Here is a 21,691-nt window from a genome sequence, read left to right as displayed (position 1 = left end):
CAGAGATTCATTATAATTACATGTCTGCTGTGTGTGGTAATTAAATCTGTACTTTCAAAAATTTGCCTTTATATTTAAAGAAACATATTTTTATTTTGCGCAAACAAGATTTTATGGACACAAGTTATATATTGTCCATGCAATATGTTGTGCATACAAGATACTGTGACAGTTTCTTACAAGCCCAAGAGTAAAGTGACCCTTTAATATTAAAAGAATATTCAGATTTTTTGTGCAGGGTGAACATTGAGCAGCAATAATTCTAAATCAATTTTTAACATAAATATATGTTATGAATCAACTAACTGGTATACAGTACATCTGGTTATGCTGAAGAGATAATAACATACCTTGAGATTAATTGTGGTTAATTCCATAGTTTACATGAGTTTACGAGTGGGTAATTTAAAGATAAAATTGGGCACCCAACTGAACAAAGAAACCACAGCTTTCTTAAGAGAATTCTTGTTAAAGGCAACCAATAATGATGAAATTGTTGTACTATTATTTAATGCAATAATAGTTCTTCTAAAATCCATCTTTACTTCAGTAAAGTTGTATAAAAAAAACAAACTTTGTTAATTGTTGCTGTTTTATACACACACACACACATATATATATATATATATATATTATATGAGCTGTTTACTAAATTTTATATTCTTATTATTGTATTATTCTTATTATTTACATTGTATTTTGTTATTCTTTTATCTTGAGTTAGTGTGCCTGATCTACATTGTAATTCATATCCATATTCACTAGTACCAGACTTCAGGGGCCTCATATATAACGATTGGTTCCCCTTCCAGGTGACATAGCAGTGAGCGCGATATGACCTAGTCCCCCATGCACACAGGTGACCAACAAATGCTGTTTTAACCACTGTTGCGGTAAGACAAACGGCGAGCAACAATGGTAATGTTGCTGCCGGAATCAAACAAAGCCACCAGCCCATTTAGCAACACCACTCCCAGATTCGACTCGCCAAGGGATGCGGCGGGTACAATACCTCCGCGATGTCCAGCTGCAGTCCATAGGCTCCGGGCGATGTGATGGGGCAGTTTGGCAGCAGGTGGCCGGTCTCGCCACACTTGAAACAGCGGCGGACCCGCCTCTCTCTGGCTCTGGCTGGCGCTTCTGCAGCGCGCCGAGGGGCTCGGGTGGCCGCCTGCCCCTGCCGGTTCCCGCGAGCAGGCTTTTCTGACCCCAAGTCGGAGGACCGCCAACTGACGCTCCAGGACGCCGAGGAGGCCCGACATGTTCTGATAGGCGGTCCCCGACCTGCTGGGCGAGGGAACTGGGCATGCATTGACCAGGCCTTCACAGGCCACCCGCCGACCACTTTCCGCCTGCCGGGCTCTCTGGCCGTAGCCAGCGCCCATCTTGCCCCAGAACTCAACGCCTGGGCGCGAAGCGGGCTTTTCGGGTCAAAGACCCAGTTCCGCCATTGACGCCTGCTGGCCTGGCTAATGCCGTGAAGCGGGCCAGTATTTCGGGCTTGAGGAGGTCGTAATTAGCGCCTCCTCCTCAGGGAGGTCATAATAGGCCGCAGCGCTGGTCCTTCAGGTATGGCGCCAAGATGGACGCCACTGACCGCTTGCTCCGGGTGGCCGCCCTCTCAAACATGCCCAGGTAGGCATCGGCGCCCTCGAAGGGCCCATCGGACCATAGGATGAGGCGGCTGCCTGGCGCGGTCTGGTCTCGCCCGCTGGGCTTCCACTAACCTGGCCTCGCGTGGCCTCCAGCTCCCGGTGGTGGCGGCTTAGCTGCAGGCCTGGAGCTGGTCTTCATCCTGCAGCACGCGTGTTGAGGTCCTGTCCCTCCGCATTCCGGGATCTCTATCCTGCCGACTCGCCACTTGTAAAGGACCGAGGAGACAGTAGCAAGGGTTGGGGTTTTCCGCCCCGTATATTGTAAACAAACAAAAACAGGTCAAAATTATAAACAAACAGTTCATATGCTGCGCCACTCCTGGCGCCGCGCCATTTTATTGGGGAGGAGCCGGAAGTGGAGGGAATGCCGGGAAGGACCGCAAGGGAGGATGGGAAGGATGACGCCAGGGCAAGATGGCGGAGGAAGGGCGGAAGTATCGCACTGCGGTCAATCCAGGCCTATGGTGCAGGAAGGTCTTTCTTTCTATGAGGAAGCAGAGGGAGAAAGTTAATACCCCACCATTCCCTTAATGGTTTCAGGTGCTATCGAATCAATCCTGACCTCCTACATGCGATAATATATATATATATATATATATATATATATATATATATATTATATGAGCTGTTTACTAAATTTACACTAAAACATGGCATATCGTAGAATTTACACTAAAACATGGCATATGGACAAAAGCTGAAATGTGCATACGCACAAAAAATCTGTGTGTATGGCAAGTTCCACGCACTTCTCTTTTGCAAATCCCAACAAACCTGAAATTTAACACACATGCACGCGCCTACAGCCCCAGTGGGACTCCTTCCAGAATATTGCATATATTAATATGCAAATCAATATAAATAGCCCCTTTTCTTCAGTGCTTTGTTAAAAGACAGTAGGAAAAGCACATGGAAGAAAAGAATTTCAGCGAATAGGAAGTGGAGGCAAGGGAAAAAATTACTATTTGTTGGCTTAAGCATTGGTATAAACAACAAAAGAAAATGAATGGAGTGATACAAGTTCAAGTTCAGACAATAATTAAGAAGTGGTCAGATATCAAAGTCGATGTGAAAAGTGAGTCACAGCTCGCTTTCTGTTTATTCTGTTTCAGACAATAGCTGACCCGCGTGCTGAGGATGCAAATCCAGACTTTGATGGTGTTGCTGCACACACACCTCAGCCTTGGAAACCACCAAGAGACCTTCTGGTTTTGTGCTGACAGATGTTGTTATTGAGTAATGAAATAAAATAGTGGATGCTCTAAGAGATGTAGCTAATTAACTTAGAATATAAGGGTTTTAATATGTGATATTGACTACAAATTAAATGAATTGGTTAAAAACTAATGCTGTATCTGATTACCTGTTTTTACATTCTGCTAATTACATTCAAACGAAGTTGTCTGATGCACAATGTGACACTTTCTGTGCTCTATAGAGCAGCACATTAATAGAGTGGAAATGCTTTCTATTTACGCAACCAGATTCATGTTTTTGAAGACACCTTTATAGTGTAGTGTTGGTGCCGAGCACCACAACAGATTGATTCTCTGCTATTTAAAAGGCTCGTTTCTGGTAACACACTACAGTAATCCCTCGCTATATCGCGCTTCGACTTTCGCGGCTTCACTCTATCGCGGATTTTAAATGTAAGCACATCTAAATATATATCACAGATTTTTCGCTGGTTCGCCGCTTTCTGCGGGCAATGGGTCTTTTAATTTAGGTTACATGCTTCCTCAGTTTGATTGCCCAGTTGATTTCATACAAGGGACGCTATTGGCGGATGGCTTAGAAGCTACCCAATCAGAGCATGTATTACATATTAACTAAAACTCCTCAATGCTATAAGATATGCTTCCCGCGTGGCGCTTGTTTTGTTTGCTTCTCTCTGTCTCTCACTCTCTCTGCCTGACGGAGGGGGTGTGAGCAGAGGGGGCTGTTCACACAGTGGCTGTTTGCCTAGAAAATATGACATTCCTCTACAAAATGCAGCTTTATCGCGGTACTTCTGTATACTTAAAAGCACGTATTGATTTTTTGATTGTTTGCTTTTCTTAGCGAGCGCTCTCTCTGACATTATCCGCTCTTCACGGTGCTCCTTTGAAGATAAGATATGTTTGCATTCTTTTAATTGTGAGAAAGAACTGCCATCTCTGTCTTGTAATGAAGCACAGTTTAAACGTTTGACTAAAGGGTGTTATTTCATGTCTAGAGGGCTCTAATAATGTTAACAGTGTGGGAGAGTTTATAAGGGCTTAAAATATATAAAAATAACCATACAAACATATGGTTTCTACTTCGTGGATTTTCACCTATCGCGGGGGGGTCTGGAACGCGGATTACTGTATTTAGAAGGTCGTAAACAGGTTTTCTATGCTCTAACTGCGAAAATATTCGATTTATAAATAAAGAATCTTAATTCATTTATCGCGGCAGAGTCTGGAACGGATTTACCGCGATTAACGAGGGTTGACTCTATTTTTAAAAGTTTGCATTTTGCCACACTAGTTGGAAAAAGCACCTGTGACTGTATGGAGCTGCTGTTTTTATAGGCTCTTCAGGTATATATGATGTAATGCCAACTCAGCTCCTTTGGTGATTCATTCCTAGTTGATGTAATGTTTCCAGTGGCATTGCAAAAGCAATGTGTGTGCAGTTGACAGCTCCAATTACATTTGAAAAATCGGACTTTGCTGCTAATTGTGCTTTTATGTTTTCCAGTTCAACCGCATGTTCTCTTCTAATTCTTCCATTTCTAACAACACTAAAGCAGCTATGGCAGGGGAATAGTTTGGTCATTCTATTATGAGAGTTCTTCAAGTATAATAGGACATCAAAGAGGTTAAACCAAGATCAAATGTAGTAATTTTAAAATGACATTAAATTCTTCTCAAATTCTACCAAATTTTGGGCCATTCTTAATGGAGCAATTTTCATTTTTTTCTAATTTTAGATAATATCAGCCATCACTTCAGAATTATAGAGGATGGCTTACTATTCTTCCTGATGCATTTTGACAGTAAAAATCATGTCATAGTCCCTGAAATAAACTGGAGGGTGAACAGTTATATACCATCACCTCTGTAGTGGCAGCACAAATAACTGGAGACTGACAAACCAGGACCACTTCCTTAGTAACCACTACCACAATACCACTGAAATGACCACACAGAAAAGGGTATTTAAAATAAGAATATATTAAGAAAGATAAATGACCCAAGAACAGTAATGTGTTAACGACAAAAATGTGTGTTCCCCTATAGTTTGCAACAAATTATATGTGACACACAGCAGTCTGGGAATAATGAATTGTTCTGAACTGGATTTTGCTTTTGACCTCTCGGCAGAAAAACTGTTGAAAATTTAGTAGATGGATAAAATGGTTGGACAAGGGAGCTCCTATGAAGTAGCCTGAAAAAAAAAAAGTTTAGTCTACAAGTTGATGTCTTCATCCTTACCAGCACCAATACCAAATCTGTAAACAACACAGCCTTGGGTTCGATTAGTGGGGTATGTTGCAAAATTCAGTTGATAGTCTCTTGCTGACACACTGCTGACCTTCATTGAAAAAAGTAGTTAGATTAACATTAAAAAAAAATCTGTACATAAGCTCATCAGTTTTACATAATAAAATTCTTTTAATCAAAAATTATGTGATTAAGTTTAATATACTTAATCAGTGCTGAAACAAATTTAATATTTTTTAAATGAATTAAATTTGTTCATGTTCTGATAAATTAATTATACTATGTTAAACCAACATAACTGTAAGAGCCAGTCTTAGAAAGTTAATGTTAAATTCACTTAAGTGTCTGCTTAATTTCAATAGAATGTCAGTTTCACATAGTTACTTAGATTATGGTATAGTCGGTGACCACCGGGGGGACCAGAAAGCCCCAAACCACAAATCCCAGAAACATGACACACAATGTGTGAATAAAATAGTCTATTTATTCACATGAGCACCTTTAAACACAATACTCTCCAGATATAAGCCACAAAATCATAATAAATCAATATCGACGATGGATATAAATGTTGTTGTTGCTGTTAAACATGCATACACGACTGTGGCTGGTCGACCCATATTAACAACTTTCTATAAATGCATTTCTGCTTTGTAATGAAGGCATTGCTCAGTGGCAGCCTTCACAATCAGGCTGAATCATAAAGTTGGACCCACTGCATATGTCCGGTCAGAGACAAAGAGACACAGGAAGTCTTTCAGGAGAATCAGTTTATTTGTTAACCACCTTGTCTACACTAATATGAAACTGGCAGAGAAATCTCCTTCAGCTTTACATGCATGTTACATTACGTATGTGTGTGGTTTTCTCCGAAAGACAAGAAATGAACCTTTATAAATTATCATGCACATACTGTATATGAAAAAGTACTAAATGATTGGCATTACATATAGTGTACATGGCAGCAAAAGCTAAATAGTTTACTATACTATTATTACTTGAAAGAACTGGCACCTTTAAATATATAGGTACAATATTTAAAATATTAACACGTGGATTTGGAACTTAACAATTGACTCCACATTAATGCAGCTAAATGTAGTGAATTCAAGTCCAAATGAAATAATAACATTAGCAGAGGTCACATATGGCACACATTAAAAGCATTAACTAGTTGCCTTTAAACAGTAACCAGCATGTTACTGTCTTAGCATCAACGCACATGCAGCTTTCACATTTAAAGGGTCTTTATGCAACAAAATTGACCTTAAATATACAATGCAACACCAATACCATCCCAAAACATGATATCCCCTGTGGCATCCAGCTGGGGGTGGAGCCCAGCCGGGACGCCCAGGAGGACCGGAGGAGGGCTTGTACCTCCTCCAGATCACGAGGGGGCGACCGCCCTGGTTGTATTGGGGGCCACGGGTAGAGGGCTTGGAAGCCCAACCCTGTAGGGGCCCGTGGCCACCGCCAGGCGGCGCCCCAGTGCCTGAAGAAACCTGGAGCCCAGCACTTCTGCCACACCAGGAAGTGCTGGGGGGAAGAAGACCGGGGACACCCGGAGGGCTTCCGGGTGCGCAGCCAGCACTTCTGCCACACTGGGGCGTGTCTGCGGAGGAATGCCGGGAAGCAGCTGGAGCCCATCCGGGTTCCTATATAAGGGGCCGCCTCCCTTCATTCAGTACCAGAAGTCAGGTGGAAGAGAACGGAGCTGGAGAGAGGACTGGAGGCGGCTAGAAGAAGGACAAGAGAGATTGTGAGAGGCCCGGACTTTGGGGGATCGGTGCTGGAGGCACTGGGTTTGTGCACTGACTTTTGTACATAATTGTAAATAAACGTGTGTGTGGTGGAAAAAAAGATGCCCGCCTGTCTGTGTCCGGGTCAAGTTCACACCCCTGATAAATTGAAGTAAAAAAAAGACCACTTACTTTATAATTATGTACAATGCAAATGATATAAACTCTAAACACATTACTGTCCAGCTCACTGTATTGTGAAACAGCGTCCTGGCTTTTCACCTCATAAGTGGATTTTAAAAAATGACTTCCGGAAGAGGAAGGGTGATATTTTTAATGAATCAGGATGCCAGCCTTCCTAAAATGCTTGGAACTAATTCTGATGTCGCTCTACTTCATACAAAACATGACAGACTCATTTCATGGCAGACTTATTCCATGACTTTATTTTTGAGAACACCTCTGCAACCACAGAACCAGATCTCACCTGTTTGTTGTTTTGTCGTACACCCTTCTCTCTCTACCTTCTCTTATTCTCAGATGTTTATTAAACATAACATCTTCAGCAGTTTCTTTCATTTTGTGCTTTTGGAAGCCAAGTGGATGTAGAGAGGCACAATCCCAAGTTGGTGTACATGTGCAGAGTTGAAGGGATTCCTCCGAGGTACAGGATGGAGATAAATTCTGAAGAGGTTCAACCTAAGTGGGGCTCTTGATAGAAGGATGCTTGGTAAGCAGGAACCAGGTGGAAATGATAATGATACTGAAGAAGCGTACTCAGTGGATTATGGGATACATTGCTATGTAGAGTTGCATTGTAGTTACTTTTATAATCGCATTACTATTACTATTACAAAGAGATTAGGTAGGTACATTACTGGACAGCTTCCTACCTGGCTAGAATATAACTGCATAGATTTTTAGTTCTGCTCCTGGAGATCCTCAGTCAAGCATTATTTCATGCCAGCCTTGTGTTCCTCAACTGTTTCATCATCATATTAATTAAAAAAGACTTGAAATGAAATAATCTTAGAATTTAAGGAACAGGATTAGAAACACCACAATAGCTAAATATTTTAATTGGCTAAAAGGCAGCCAAAGTATGCTCATAAGCTGCTCCCCAGCATTTCAAGAAATCAAAAGAATGCTAAAAAGACCTTAACCCTTTACAGAAGATGGACTCCTTTTCCCTTTGTTTTATGAACTTCTTCAAAATGAGAGACATATTCTTTTCTCCTCAACTTCCATATATAAGTTTCCTATTAAGTTTAACAAATTCATTGATAAAGGTGGAACTTTAGTCAGTAGTGCTTCATACTGGCACTTCTTGATTTTGCTCTTCAGAGTACCAGGTGCTTTTCAATGTACTCTATACCAGCAGTGCTTGTAGACAGTTGCAATTCACAATATGCATTACCAGCACTTCTCACTTCCTCCCAGTACTGTAATGCCACACTTGTTTATTACCTCCTGAGAATTATAATAAGGGGGGAGATTGCCAAACAACAAATAATTGTGTATCCATTCATCTCCAATTAACTAACAAAGCAGAAACACAGTGAATACCGTCACTTCTTTTTTCTCCACGCCAACCACTGAACAAATTTGCACATTTTCCTGCAAATTTCTTTTTTGAAAGAACTTAATGCCATTTGGTTGTTTCTGTGATCATTCACTAAAGTGTCATAGAGGTGTCTATGGCTTTTGCTTCAGCAGCTAATCACTCATTAAAGTTCTCCATTTTTGTCATTGTTAGCCATGTGGAAGATGGACAATTTTGGGTATGATATATTAAAAATTTCTGTAGTCAATCCCTGCTGCCTAAAGAGCCCCAATACACCCTATCAGAATAGCTGAAAATGAAAAATGTTGAAGGGAGAATATCCACAGCAAGGATAAAAGTCACAAGCTTGTCTGGAGATGGAAGAGGCAAAGATCCTGAACAAGGATAAAGCTACGGGAGAAAGGATTCAGCCCATATAATGAGAAATATTATATTGCTTTCATTTAAGTTGTTTGAATTGTTACATCCCATAGCAAGTTACAGCAAGTTCAGCTACTGTAATATTTTCAGTACAGCAAAGAACCGGCTTACACCTCTTATTTCAGACGTTATTTTAATTCTGGACATGTTTCCTCAGACCAAATAGAAAAAGCAGGAGGAGGACTGGAGATTTTTGTGAATATGTAATTAAAACAAAAATCTTTGTTTAAGACATTGAAAAGTGGACTGAATTTGTCCATGTCACTGCTCAGAAAAGTATGCTGCATCATTCTGTATGACAGAAATGATTAATTCTGTACCAATATCCTAACGATGAATCATTCTGAATTCTGGTGGTTTAAAGAAGATTCTAGATGTCTAATAGGCATGTTCCAGTTATGGACAATACAGGCTGCACCTGCTCTATCCAAATATGAGTGACTTTAAATATCAATCTGTGGTATAATCTGAGCAGATCGGACCTCATTTTACTGCTGACTGCAGTACAAGACTGTTCTAGAGAGTAGCAACTCTTTGTTATTCAAGCGAGAAATGGTATGCATGTTAGCCTGGGATTTGTTTCTTTTTATTATATTATTTGGGAGCTCTGAAAAATGTTATTTCCCCTTGGGGACAAATAAAGTATAATCTATTATAATCTAATCTAATCTAATCTAATCTAATGATGAGCAGGAACAACATGTATTACAGATTGGGACACCGTGATAACAATTTTCTTGTTGCTCTGCTGTTGGTTTTTGGAAGTTTTTATCATGAAGGAATATTAATGCTTGTATATTAATGATTTAGTTATGAACCAACATTAACAGGTTTATCATTTAATTTCAAGTGGAACCCATTGCCATTTTGCAGTCTCAGCATTTTATGGCTATGCTGCTCAGATACACTACTTTGTTGTCAGGGGCTGCCTCTCAGAAGGTGCTATGCACAATGTCACCGACGCTTCACTTTAAAACCCCTCATGGCATTCAGTGCAATGCCAGAGATTCGTACCTCTAACAATTTCAATCATTGCACTCTTAGTATTTTGTGTCTTTTGCTTTGCAATTTACAGCAATCCAATTCTTGACTTTGTTTGCGATATTAGCACCTTGGTTTCAGTAGTAACACGTCTTCTCATAAAGACTTGTGGAAATTCTTTTTTTTTTTGACTTCACAAAAAAATTAGCTCTTCAGTTTTTGCCAGCACCCTCTTTGAGGGTCACTGCAGTTGAAAGAACGTGCATCTCCTGGTGCATTAACACCGTGTTTGCGGTTCCTCACATTCTGTTTTAACCAGAAGGCAATTGTGGAGGTTGGCGAAAACTACAAAAGCAGGTGGACTTTGTCTGTGCTGAGGTCCAGCAGATCATCTTTGGAAAATCATGACTAGCACAGTAATATTCAGTCCTCACAAAGGCTGTTATGTCTTCTCAATTTTGTTGCATAGTCCTCACAACCCTCACATCCATGTAGAATATAAATAAGGAATTAGAACAGACACTCTGAGGAATTGCTGAACCCAATAAACACTTCCATATTAATGAAGGTAGGGTGAACCTGAAGCTTCTCATATATTTGTCAAACATTATTGTGGAGCTTCAAAGCATTGATAAGGCTGTGTGGGTAAATTAAATTTATTTGGAAATGGAGAAGGTACTGGATAGTCTCGGGTTATCTTGTTTGGCATAAGAACTCGTTGAGTGGTAGACTAGGATGGTAGTTGTTGTTTTCAGAAATGGATAGCACATGATGTGTTCCCATTACAGAGGGATCGCACTCTAAAGATCATCCTTAAAATCTTATATTGCTATGCTGGAAAGGAGCATACGAACATTAGTTGAAACTCAGATGACAGAGTATCTATCCTCTTTAATAAAACCCCTGTGTGCGTCCAGGTGTCCGTGTGTGTCTTCTGGTGAAGTGCGCATGCGCATGGCACCGTGGATGCACACACACTGGAAGTTGGGCACACAGTGAATGGCGCAGCCGTGGCCGCGCATGATAAGTAAATAAAGGACATCATTGCTGGGGAGAGTGCTAAATGGGTAGTCGCGGGTGCGCACATAAAATCCGTTGCTGGGGAGACGCCACACATACTGCCCCGCGCATGTTTACTAACTATCTACTAACAACATGCCACCTGAAAAAAAGGACATGTCAAGTAGGACAAAAGACACAGACGCTCAAATTGTATATAAGCAACATCTCCTGGAAGATCGGTCAGCTCGGCAAGTATACATCAACAAAAGAAAGGCTGAAAGACAAAGAAAAATATGAGCAAACAGATCGATTGAAGAAAAAGAAAATGAGCATCAGAATATTCCCCGTATTGATTTGGCTCCATCCTCTACAAATTTACCCTTTACCTTAATTGAAGGCGACAATTTTCAGTTACATTAGCCTTTGCCATAACAATTAATAAACCTCAAGGGCAAATCTTAGAAAAAGTTGGCATTTACTTGCCAGAACCAGTATTCAGCCACGGTCAGTTATATGTTGCATTATCAAGAGTTAGAAGTTTTACAAATGTTGTTGTCAATGTCGTAGATGGTCCTGAATAAAGCAAACTGTCGCCAGACTCAGACAGAGTATTTACAAAAAATGTTGTCTATAATGAAATTTTATAGAAAAATTTCATGAGGTAAAAAAACAAAAACTTTTTCCTAAATATCTTCTTCAGATATTGTGTATTACAGATTGTTACAAAGTTTTACACTAAGGCAATATTAATTATACTTACTGTACTGTCATATACGTTTCTATTTTATTTTTATTATTATTTTACTTTAGACTTCTTGCAAAAATGTTTTTAACAAAAAAAAAATCAAGAAAACAAACAGAATGAGGTCAAGGTCCCTTGCCATTTAATATAGACTGTTCCTACTAATGTTTATGCAATACTGTTCTATTGCCTGTTATTGTAATGGGCTTACAGTAATGTCTAGTAAATATATAAAAGATTTCAGGTGTCTGAATGTGTTTTGTACTCCAAAGAAAGGCTTATGACTCCCCTACCCTCGTAGTATATCGTGCTAGGAGGAGCTACGAAAGTACAGGGTACTAGAACCTTTGTTTTATTCCATTCTGTCCTTGTATTGCGGAACAACACTTACATATGCATTCCTGACATTTAAGTTATTAAAGTTAAATTATTTTTGCTGTTTGTAGATAGATAGTGTAAAAGATGAAGCAGTAAACAGCAAAAAAGTTTGGGGTTTTCCGGCCCCGTATATTGTCGACTCTCCACAATTCACAAAACAGGTCAAAAATATAAACAAAAGTGTTCATATGCGCGACTCCGTAGTGAGGCGTCGGTGGCCATTTTATAGGGGAGGAGCCGGAAGTGGAGGAATGCTGGGAAGGAACCGTGAGAGAAGATGGGACTGCTGACGTCAGGAAAGATGGCGGAGGAAGGGCGGAAGTGGACATAGTGCGGGCAGGTTATGATGGCGGAGCGTCTTTTTTCCTGGAAGACAAAGGAGAAAGGTTAGTACCCCGCCATTCCCCGCCGGCGAACATCTTTTGAAGTGGTTTAAGATCCGTCTGTGGCCTCCTAGTCGCGCGTGCATGACACGACCCCCCCCTTAGCCCAAGACCGTCAGGTCGGGTGGACCGAACCGAGAGGTCGCGGATGCAAGAAAGGGCATCGGCATTGGCCTGAAGTCCGCCGTGACGATAAGTGACCGTGAACTTATAGGGCTGTAAGTCCAGAAACCACCTGGTGACCCGCGGATTCGACTCTTTGTGCAGGGATATCCACTGAAGCGCAGCGTGATCGTCACCAGAGTGAACTCGCGACCCAACAGGTAGTACCGGAGATAAGTCACGGGTCTCTCGGTCCAGCAGTTTCCGGCTCAGGTACATTACGGGGTGTTCGACACAGTCGATGCTTTGGCTCAACACGGCACCCAGGCCTGTGTCCGAAGCGTCGGTCTGGAGGATAAACGGCCGCCCAAAATCAGGGGTCCTTAAAACAGGTGTTGAAATTAGGGCCTTTTTCAGGTCACTGAATGCGTGTTCCACCTTGTCGTTCCTTACCACATGCAGGGGATCGCCCTTCTTTGTCAGATTAGTCAAGGATGCTGCCCTTTCGGAGAAACGGGGTACGAACCAGCCCCAAGAAAGCCTGCACCTGTCTCTTGGTATTCGGACGGGGCCATTCCAGGATGTCTTCAACTTTGGAACACTGGGGTCTCACCTGTCCTCGTCCCACCAGGTAGCCTAAATACTTGGCCTCCTTTAAGCCAAAGAAACATTTACGGGGTTAATGCGGAGGCCGGCTTTAGCCAGTGTCGCGAGGACCACCGAGACCTGCAATAGATGCTCCTTCCAGGTGCCGGAATAGATGACGATGTCATCCAGGTAGGCGACACTATAGGACTGGTGGGGCTTCAGCACTCTATCCACCAGACGTTGAAAGGTTGCCGTGGCCCCGTGCAGCTCAAATGGGAGGACCTTGTATTGCCAATGTCCACTAGGGATGCTAAAGGCCGTTTTCTCTTTTGCAGATGCCGTTAAGGGAATTTGCAAATACCCTTTCGTCATATCAAGGGTAGTCAAGTATCGAGCCGCACCCAGCCGCTCGAGTAGGTCGTCAATACGGGGCATTGGGTAGGCGTCGAACTTGGAGGCCTGGTTCAGACGTCTAAAATCATTACAGAACCTCCAGGAGCCGACCGGCTTGGAAACAAGGACGATAGGACTGGACCAAGGGCTATGGCTTTCCTCAATAATGTCCATTTCCAACATTCGTTGCACCTCAAGTTCCACTTCGGCGCGTTGTGCCTCCGGGAGTCTATAGGGCCTCTCCCGGATGATTACCTCGGGATCCGTGACTATGTCGTGGACAATCAGCGAGGTCCGGCCCAGAGACTCGCTCACTACTTCGGGGATAGCTTGGATAGCCTGGGTTATCTCTCGCCGCTGTAATGTGACAGCTCGTCACCGAGGTTAAGGGCAGACGTGCTGGCGAATAGGGAGAGGGACCTACGAGGGTCGGGAGACTCCTCCCTGTCCTTCCAAGGCTTTAACATGTTGACATGGTAGATCATCTCGCTCAGTCGATGATTAGGCTGTTTAACTAAATAGTCGACGAGCCCCTTTCTTTCCTAAACCTTGTATGGCCCTTGCCAGTGAGCTAGCAACTTGGAGTGGGACGTAGGAACGAGCACCATGACTCGATCCCCCGGGTGGAACTCTCAGAGGACGGAGTTGCGGTTGTAACACCGGGCCTGCGCTGCCTGTGCACGAGTCACGTGGTCCTTTAGGAGGGGCCTGACTTTAGTGAGCCTGTCGCGCAGTTGCACCACATACTCCAATACATTGGAGGAGGGACGGGCCTCAGCCTCCCAGCCATCTTTTAGTATGTCCAAAAGTCCCCGGGGTTGTCGCTCGTACAATAACTCAAAAGGGGAGAATCCCGTAGAGGCCTGGGGCACCTCCCGGTAGGCAAAAAGGACGAGGGGAAGGAGCTGGTCCCAATTCCTGCCATCGGCGCTGACCACCTTGCGGAGCATCTGTTTAAGTGTCTGGTTAAAACGTTCTACCAGCCCGTCTGTTTGGGGGTGGTAGACAGACGTCTTTAGGTGCTTTATTCGCAGTAATTTGGCAACCTCCCTGAACGTATCCGAGGTGAAGGGGGTACCCTGGTCCATGAGGACTTCTTTGGGGAAACCCACTCTTGAAAATAGGTTGACTAATTCCCGTGCGATACTTTTGGTGTTAGTGGAGCGCAAGGGAACCGCCTCTGGGTATCGGGTTGCATAATCTACCATGACCAATATGTATTTGTGGCCACGGTTTGAGGGTTCTAGGGGTCCTACTAGGTCCACCCCTACTCGGTCAAAGGGAATGTCTATCAGGGGAATTGGGATGAGAGGAGTGCGGTCCCTCCTGGGAATCTGGCGAATCTGACACTCCGGACAGGACTGACAGAAACGCCGGACCTCCTCGTTGATCCCGAGTCAGTAAAAGCGGAGCTTGATTCTCTCCAGTGTCTTCTCAGCCCCGAGGTGGGCGCCTAGGAGGTGAGCGTGAGCTAGTTCACATACCTCCCGCCGGAAGGTATGCGGCACTAACAACAACATCCGCACCTCACCCTCGTGGGTTGCCACCCGATACACCAGATCCTTCTCCAGCAGAAAGAAGGGCTCGCGCGGCATGGAACCGTCACCTTATGAGCTGCCTGGAAGAACAATTGCATTCCGGGCAAACTGCAGGGAATCGTCTTTCCACTGCTCCCTTTTAAACGAGGCAGGCGTGGACCGAAATTGATGGTCCAAATTGCTCAGGGGATCTTGTGAGCGGTTTGGCGGAAGAGTTCCCTGGCTCGTCCCTTCTCCGGCGGATACTTCCGGGTCAGAGTCCGTCGCCTGAGAAACTTCCCCTGGTGTGCCTGCGCCATTTTGGCTTGCCCCAGAGCATGGCGTGAAGGCCGCAGGAAGGGCGCCTCGCCCCCTCATAGCCAGACCTAGTGAGGCCCCGGGAGCGGTGTTCGTCTTACCGCTTTTCCTGTGCGACCAGTCTTGCCCCAAAATTACAGGATAGGGGGGATCGGGTAACACCGCGACCATCAGGTTGGAAACTTGCCCCTTCCAGGTAATGTAACAGCGGGCGCTATGGTACGACTTGGTCTCCCCATGCACACAAGTGACTTGCAAGTGTTGCATAAGCCACTGTCGCGGTAATACGTAACGGCGAGCGACAATGGTAATGTTGCTGCCGGAGTCAAATAAAGCCACCACCAAGTGCCCGTTTAATAACACCACTCCCGTGTTTGGACTTGCCAGCGGGTGCGACGGGGTACAGTACCTTTCAGCGGACGCCCAGGTGCTGTCCATCGGCTCGGAGGTAGTGTTGAGGGGACAGGTTGGCAGTAGGTGGCTAGTCTCACCGCACTTGTAACAGCGCGGGGCGGCCGGCCTTTCTTTAGGCCTCTGAGGTGCTTCTGCAGCGTGTCGAGAGGGCTCGGGAGTGGCCGTCTGTCCCTGTCGGTTCCCACGAGCGTGCCTTTCCGACCCCTCGCCTTGGTAGACCGCGAGCTGACGCTCCAGGACTTCCAGGAGGCCTGGCATATCCTTATAAGGATGGCGCCAGACCACCAGGCCACCTGCTCCACGACCTTCCGGGCCTGGGGACCTTCGGGCCGTAACCAGCGCCCCATTTTACCCCAGAAGTCGAAGGCCTGCGCACGGGCTGGCTTCTCGGGGTCAAACTGCCAGCTCCACCATTCGGCCGCTTGCTGGCCCGGCGTAATGCCGTAGCGCGCCAGGATCTCCTGTTTGAGGAGGTCATAACTCGCGGCCTCCTCGACGGGGAGGTCGTAGTAAGCCCGCTGCACGGGTCCCTTCAGATAGGGCGCCAGAATGGACGCCCACTCGGACCGCTGCCACTCATTCCGGGTGGCCGTCCGTTCAAAGATGCCCAGGTATGACTCAACGTCATCTGCACCCGTCATGGGTACCAGAGGCGTAGGCGTTAGACGAGGCAGGTTGGGCCTTACCCTTCAGGCTTCTGCCAACTGGGCCTTCGTTTCTTCGAGCTTGCGGTTGGTGGCGGCTTGCGCCTGCTGCAGGGCCAGGATCTGGGCATTCATTCCCTGCAGCACAGTGTTCAGGTCCTGCCCTTCGGTCATTTCTCTCGGGCGGGTATCCTGCCGACTACACCACTGTAAAAGATGAAGCAGTAAACAGCAAAAAGGTTTGGGGTTTTCCGGCCCGTATATTGTCGACTCTCCACAATTCACAAAACAGGTCTAAAATATAAACAAAAGTGTTCATATGCGCGACGCCGTAGTGAGGCGTCGGTGGGCATTTTATAGGGGAGGAGCCGGAAGTGGAGGAATGCTGGGAAGGAACCGTGAGGGATGATGGGACTGCTGACTTTAGGAAAGATGGCGGAGGAAGGGCGGAAGTGGACGTAGGGCGGGCAGGTTATGATGGCGGAGCGTCTTTTTTCCTGGAAGACAAAGGAGAAAGGTTAGTACTCCGCCATTCCCCGCCGGCAAATGTCTTTCGAAGTGGTTTAAGATCCGTCCGCGGCCTCCTAGTCGCGCGTGTGTGACAATAGATAGACCTCAAATTTGAGAATATTGCCTGTTTCCAGCATTTGGTGGTTGAGTTTAAAGCCTTTAAGTCAGTGCATGAATTAGGATTCATGGGCTGTGGCATTGACTAATGGATTTTTGCAAATGTCATAATACTTTAAAATTGCTTTTTATGTAAATTTATTTTTTTAATATACTGTTGGAACATGCAGACCTATGGTCCTCAAATAAAAGTGACATGAAAATATAGTCATACATGGGAAACTATAGCAGTGATCAACTAAAGAAATTATTCATTTAAAAAAAGAAAAGCAAATGAAAAATACAAACACAATGAGAAAAAAAGTTAAAGATTGATGAAGGTTTTACCATCTATTCTTTTAAGTAGAGGACTCCAGCCATGGTCATTGAGTGGATGTGCCTTCAGATCGACATGAAGGCTTAAAACAGAAAGGCACCTGGATTGTCTTCTTTTGAGTGAATCACCAAATGTATTTCTCCCAGTTGCTTTCAGTGAACACAGCGGAAATATGTTTTGGTGCTAGAACATTATTCTCTCATTGGTGTTGTGTAAAAGTGGTTAGGAAGCACGTTTAAACATCTTGAATCTGTCTGTCTGTCTGTCTGTGATTTTGGTGAACTTGCCTCATATATCTAAAGAATTTGGCATAAATTCAATATCATGTACTTTTCTAAGCAAAAAAGGAGAGATGCATATTTTTTCTGGTCTTGAAAGTCTGTGCCTAAGCACTTCATCTAAAAACGTATGCACTAGGGATTATACGTAGAGGCTCCATTAATGCAATACATAAGAAGCTGTTGATACTGTAAATGCATTTGAAATAGTTTCTTATTGCAATTCTTGTGGAAGTTATAATGTCTTATTGTAATTCTCATTGTTTATATAGAGTAAGCAGCACTTTCCCACTTTATAGTATCCTACCAGCTCATTACTTCTCATGTGTTGTCATCGAAACAGCTCCTGCTTTTGGCTTGACACAGAGCTGAGGTTGTGGATCTAGTTGTTTGCATTGGCTTAATGGTGACTTTGTTTGGCAATTGGAGTGTATGACTATCAGCTGCAATGAAAATGACCAGTCTGCTGTGAAGCTCTGAGCAAACGTCAGTTTGCACAGGAAGCTGTCCATGTTTGTCATGTCTGCATTCTGTAGTTTCCAATTGAAGCACATCTCATTGGCCTGTGCAATGTGCTTCACAGTTAGCAGATGTTGCCATTTTTCTTTTCCAGCCAGGCATGTCCTGTGAGAAAGATCCAAGCCCCAATATCCTGGATGGAGTAGCCCACACCTCCAAATCTTTGTGTCAAGTGATTATAAGCTCTCAATTAAGACCAAGATGAAGGTTTAAGGCCCAGTGGCTTGCAAGTTTTTGCATGAAAGACAGATTAGCCTGGCCTTTTAACTGATCCTGCCCTGTTCATTCAGTTGGCCCATCCTGAAGTAATGTTTCCAGTTCAGCACTCCACAATGTAAAAAAAACTGCACTGGCCATCACAGAGTCGTAGAAAATATGAAGGATGTTATTATCATGTCATTGATGATGACTCCCATATACTTGTACATCTACTCTCTGAATAGCAACTGGACATACAGGTTCTTTTGTGTATCAAAAGTCAATAACCAGTTCTTTGGTTTTACTGATGTTAAGTTGCATAAAATTCTTTCTGTAACAAAAACAAAGTTCATCACCTGATACTTTGTCTCATCTCCCTTATTAATTCACCCCATAAGTAGGGAGTCATCTGAGAATTTCTGCAAATGATATGACCTGGCATTATATTTATAGTCTGAGGGGTAAAGAGTGAAGAGAAAAGGAGACAGGACTGTACCTTGTGGTGCTCTAGTGTTGCTCATATCCCTATCAGTGAGACAGACCTTGAGTCTCACAAACTGCAGTCTGACTGACAGTCCATTATCCAGGAAACCATAGGCTCATCCGCCTGCATAAATCCGAGCTTACTCCTAAACAGAGATGGCTGGGTGGTATTGAAGGCACTGAAGAAATCAAAAAACATAATCCTCACAGTGCTGCCAGCTTTGTCCAGGTCAAGCTTCTATGAAAACTCCTGCCAAAATGATTGATTTTATTTTTTATTTTTCTTCATCCAACTTGATGACTGCACACATCTACTGTACATCCACACCAGAGGCTGATAGTTTTTATAACAAGCCAGCAAGTTTGCTGTACATGTACTGCATCATAGCATTAAGTTTTAGTTTTTCAGTACAGAAAGATGAAGCAATCTTTTGACTGGAGTGAGATTATAGAGGAGACAGCTGTAGCTCTCACTACATTCTGCTTGTCAGGCATTTCCTTTCCCTGTAACCAAGGGAACGGTACACAGCTTGATTAATGGGTGGGCTGTACTGAATGAATTTGATTAAGCGCAAGTAAGTGTGGGAACCTCAGAGTTAAAGGACTTGACAGGAGGTGATAAAACTAAGATACGCATATAACAGCAGCTCCAAGGTAAGTAAATAATGATAGGGAATTGTCCTGTAAATGAATTTGATCCAAACCATTTTTTTAAGTCACAAGAACGTTCCTTAGCACATTGTTTTCCCTCTGAAATATTCACAAGCATTCCTTGTTTTTTAAAATGACATGAAAAAATACCAAAGCTCTGTGCTGTAACTATGTTCACACAGAACACAGTGTAGTGCCAGAAACTGTTGGATGTGGAGCCACCATAACTGCTAATACCCCAGGGCAGTGGATATCAAGCTTGTCTGGGAGTAATGACTTTAGCTGTTGGTGTTCAAGTTACTGTGAAGCAACAGCACTAAGCATTGTGCCACTCATAAAAACACAACATAAAGAACATATTCAAATCTGTTTAACCCAATTCAGCATCGCAGGGGGACTGGATCTTATTAGGTGCAATCCTGGAACCAACCTTGGCGAGGGCATCCATACACACACACACACACACACACACACACAAGGGGCAAACTTAGACTTGCCAGTTTACCTAAGCTGTACATCTTTGGGATGTAAGCCAGTGTACCTTGTGAAAAACCCACAAAACCATGCGGAAAAAATTAAAACTCCAGGTAGATAGTAACCAAGTTTAGGATTCAGACCCAGGATAACCACTTTAAAACAATATTTATTGAGAATTTATTGATTAAGTGTTGTTCTTTTATCTTTATTAGGAGTTGTCTGCTGTTTTTCTGGTTTCTGTTTACATTCTTCCATAAGCCATTATCAACAAATCGATATCCTATATATATAATGTTATTTCGGGATATAAACTCTTACATGCTGCCGGAATTGTTGCTTGGGATTCAATAAGGCAAATTTAAAGAATATTTACTAAAGATGTCATTAGCATGTTACCTGCCCTAAGGGGGTGCTAATATTTTGCATCAGTGCTACAACCCAATGTTTTGATGAGGTGTATAAAAAAGGGTGTAATGCTTTAAAAAAAAAGGGAAAAAATCAGATCATAGGTCTTACCCTAGGCAACCTAGCCCTAAACTAAACAAGCAGGCTGCAAGCCTTGTTTGGGCTGACAAATGGTACACAAGGTTTTAACAGTTCCAAACCACTTGAAATATCCCAGTTCTACAAAAATGTGCTTTAAGTGAAAAGTTAAAACCTCTGGCATAAATTACAAGGCCAACAAAGAATCTTCATTAACAAAGCATTAATTTAAACAAAGAGAGAACAGTAAAATTAAAAAAGGTTAAATAAGGGCAAAAATAATTTGCCTACAAATGCAATTCAAAGTAAACAAGTCCAGATGTTAAATCAAAGACAAACTCTTAGAAACAGAAGTGTGAAGTTCACACAAAAAAATCTGAAACACTACTCACACTATAAACCTTTATTTCACAAATTTTAATGAGCCTCTGAGGAATTCACTTGTTAGCCTAAAATATATAGGCCAAGTGCTGTACCCTCAGCAGTGACACAACGTCAGCCCCACTGCTTTGAATTCCACCCACAGAAAAACAAGGAATATAAGTTGTAAGCCCATATGGATAATACCTAATGATTAAACAATATTTAGATAAAGCAATATAAACAAAAATGACATAAAAACAGAAAATGCATCAAAAACAATAATTCCAAAATGATAGAAATAACATAAAATGGAAGATGAATATAAGCCAGGGAACAAACCCTGGCTGTGATATAACATCTGATAAAAAACACATTTTTTCTGCTACTGCACTCCATTAGAGACAGTCCGATCACCTGCCAGTACCCCTGCTTCAAGTTTACAATCAGAAACCTAAGCAGAGGAGCTAATAAGAAAAGTAGTTAATGTAGGACTAAAGAGCAGAGGAATATTGGGAGTGCTGTTTTGATTCTGCTAACTGAATTGTGTTTAGAAACGTCTCATTGGGGGGTATTTTCCGTACGTCACTTAAATCATCCGAGATCAGATGCCTCATCTTGGATGAATTAATGCCGGTGAAGCAAACGCAGCCGTGTAGAAGATTAGACTAGCTGGATCTAATCATCCGAGATAAATGTGCGCGCCCCTGCTGATTGAAAAGCCCATACATATTGAGTCTAGAAAATATGATCAGCAAGTCCTTGTTAGGCTGTAACAAAATGATGAAACAACTGGCGCATTTTTTCACACAAGCAGAGCAGTACCTTTTATTCAAAGGATATGAAGAATTTCAAGATTTATTATGCACAAGGGGTAACACTGCAAAAGCAGCCCAAACCAGAAAAGACGGCTGGCAAAAAGTGGCCGACAAATTAAACGCTTGCATTGTACTTACTGAATGCAGTGCTTCATTTCCTATGTGTCA

At 43.2% G+C, this 21,691-nt stretch overlaps 1 long non-coding RNA gene across 1 annotated transcript; it reads right to left on the bottom strand.

The window, feature by feature from the left end:
• Positions 1–12,281: 12,281 nt before the first annotated feature.
• On the bottom strand, positions 12,282–19,129 carry LOC120517287. The gene is made up of 3 exons (XR_005631013.1): positions 17,268–19,129; positions 16,356–16,520; positions 12,282–12,320 (listed from the first exon to the last, which is right to left on the bottom strand). It is a non-coding gene; the product is annotated as an uncharacterized LOC120517287 (long non-coding RNA).
• Positions 19,130–21,691: the final 2,562 nt, after the last annotated feature.

Source organism: Polypterus senegalus, chromosome 17 (assembly GCF_016835505.1).
Source record: "Polypterus senegalus isolate Bchr_013 chromosome 17, ASM1683550v1, whole genome shotgun sequence".
NCBI lineage: Eukaryota > Metazoa > Chordata > Cladistia > Polypteriformes > Polypteridae > Polypterus > Polypterus senegalus.
This window is presented reverse-complemented; position numbering and strand designations above follow the sequence as displayed.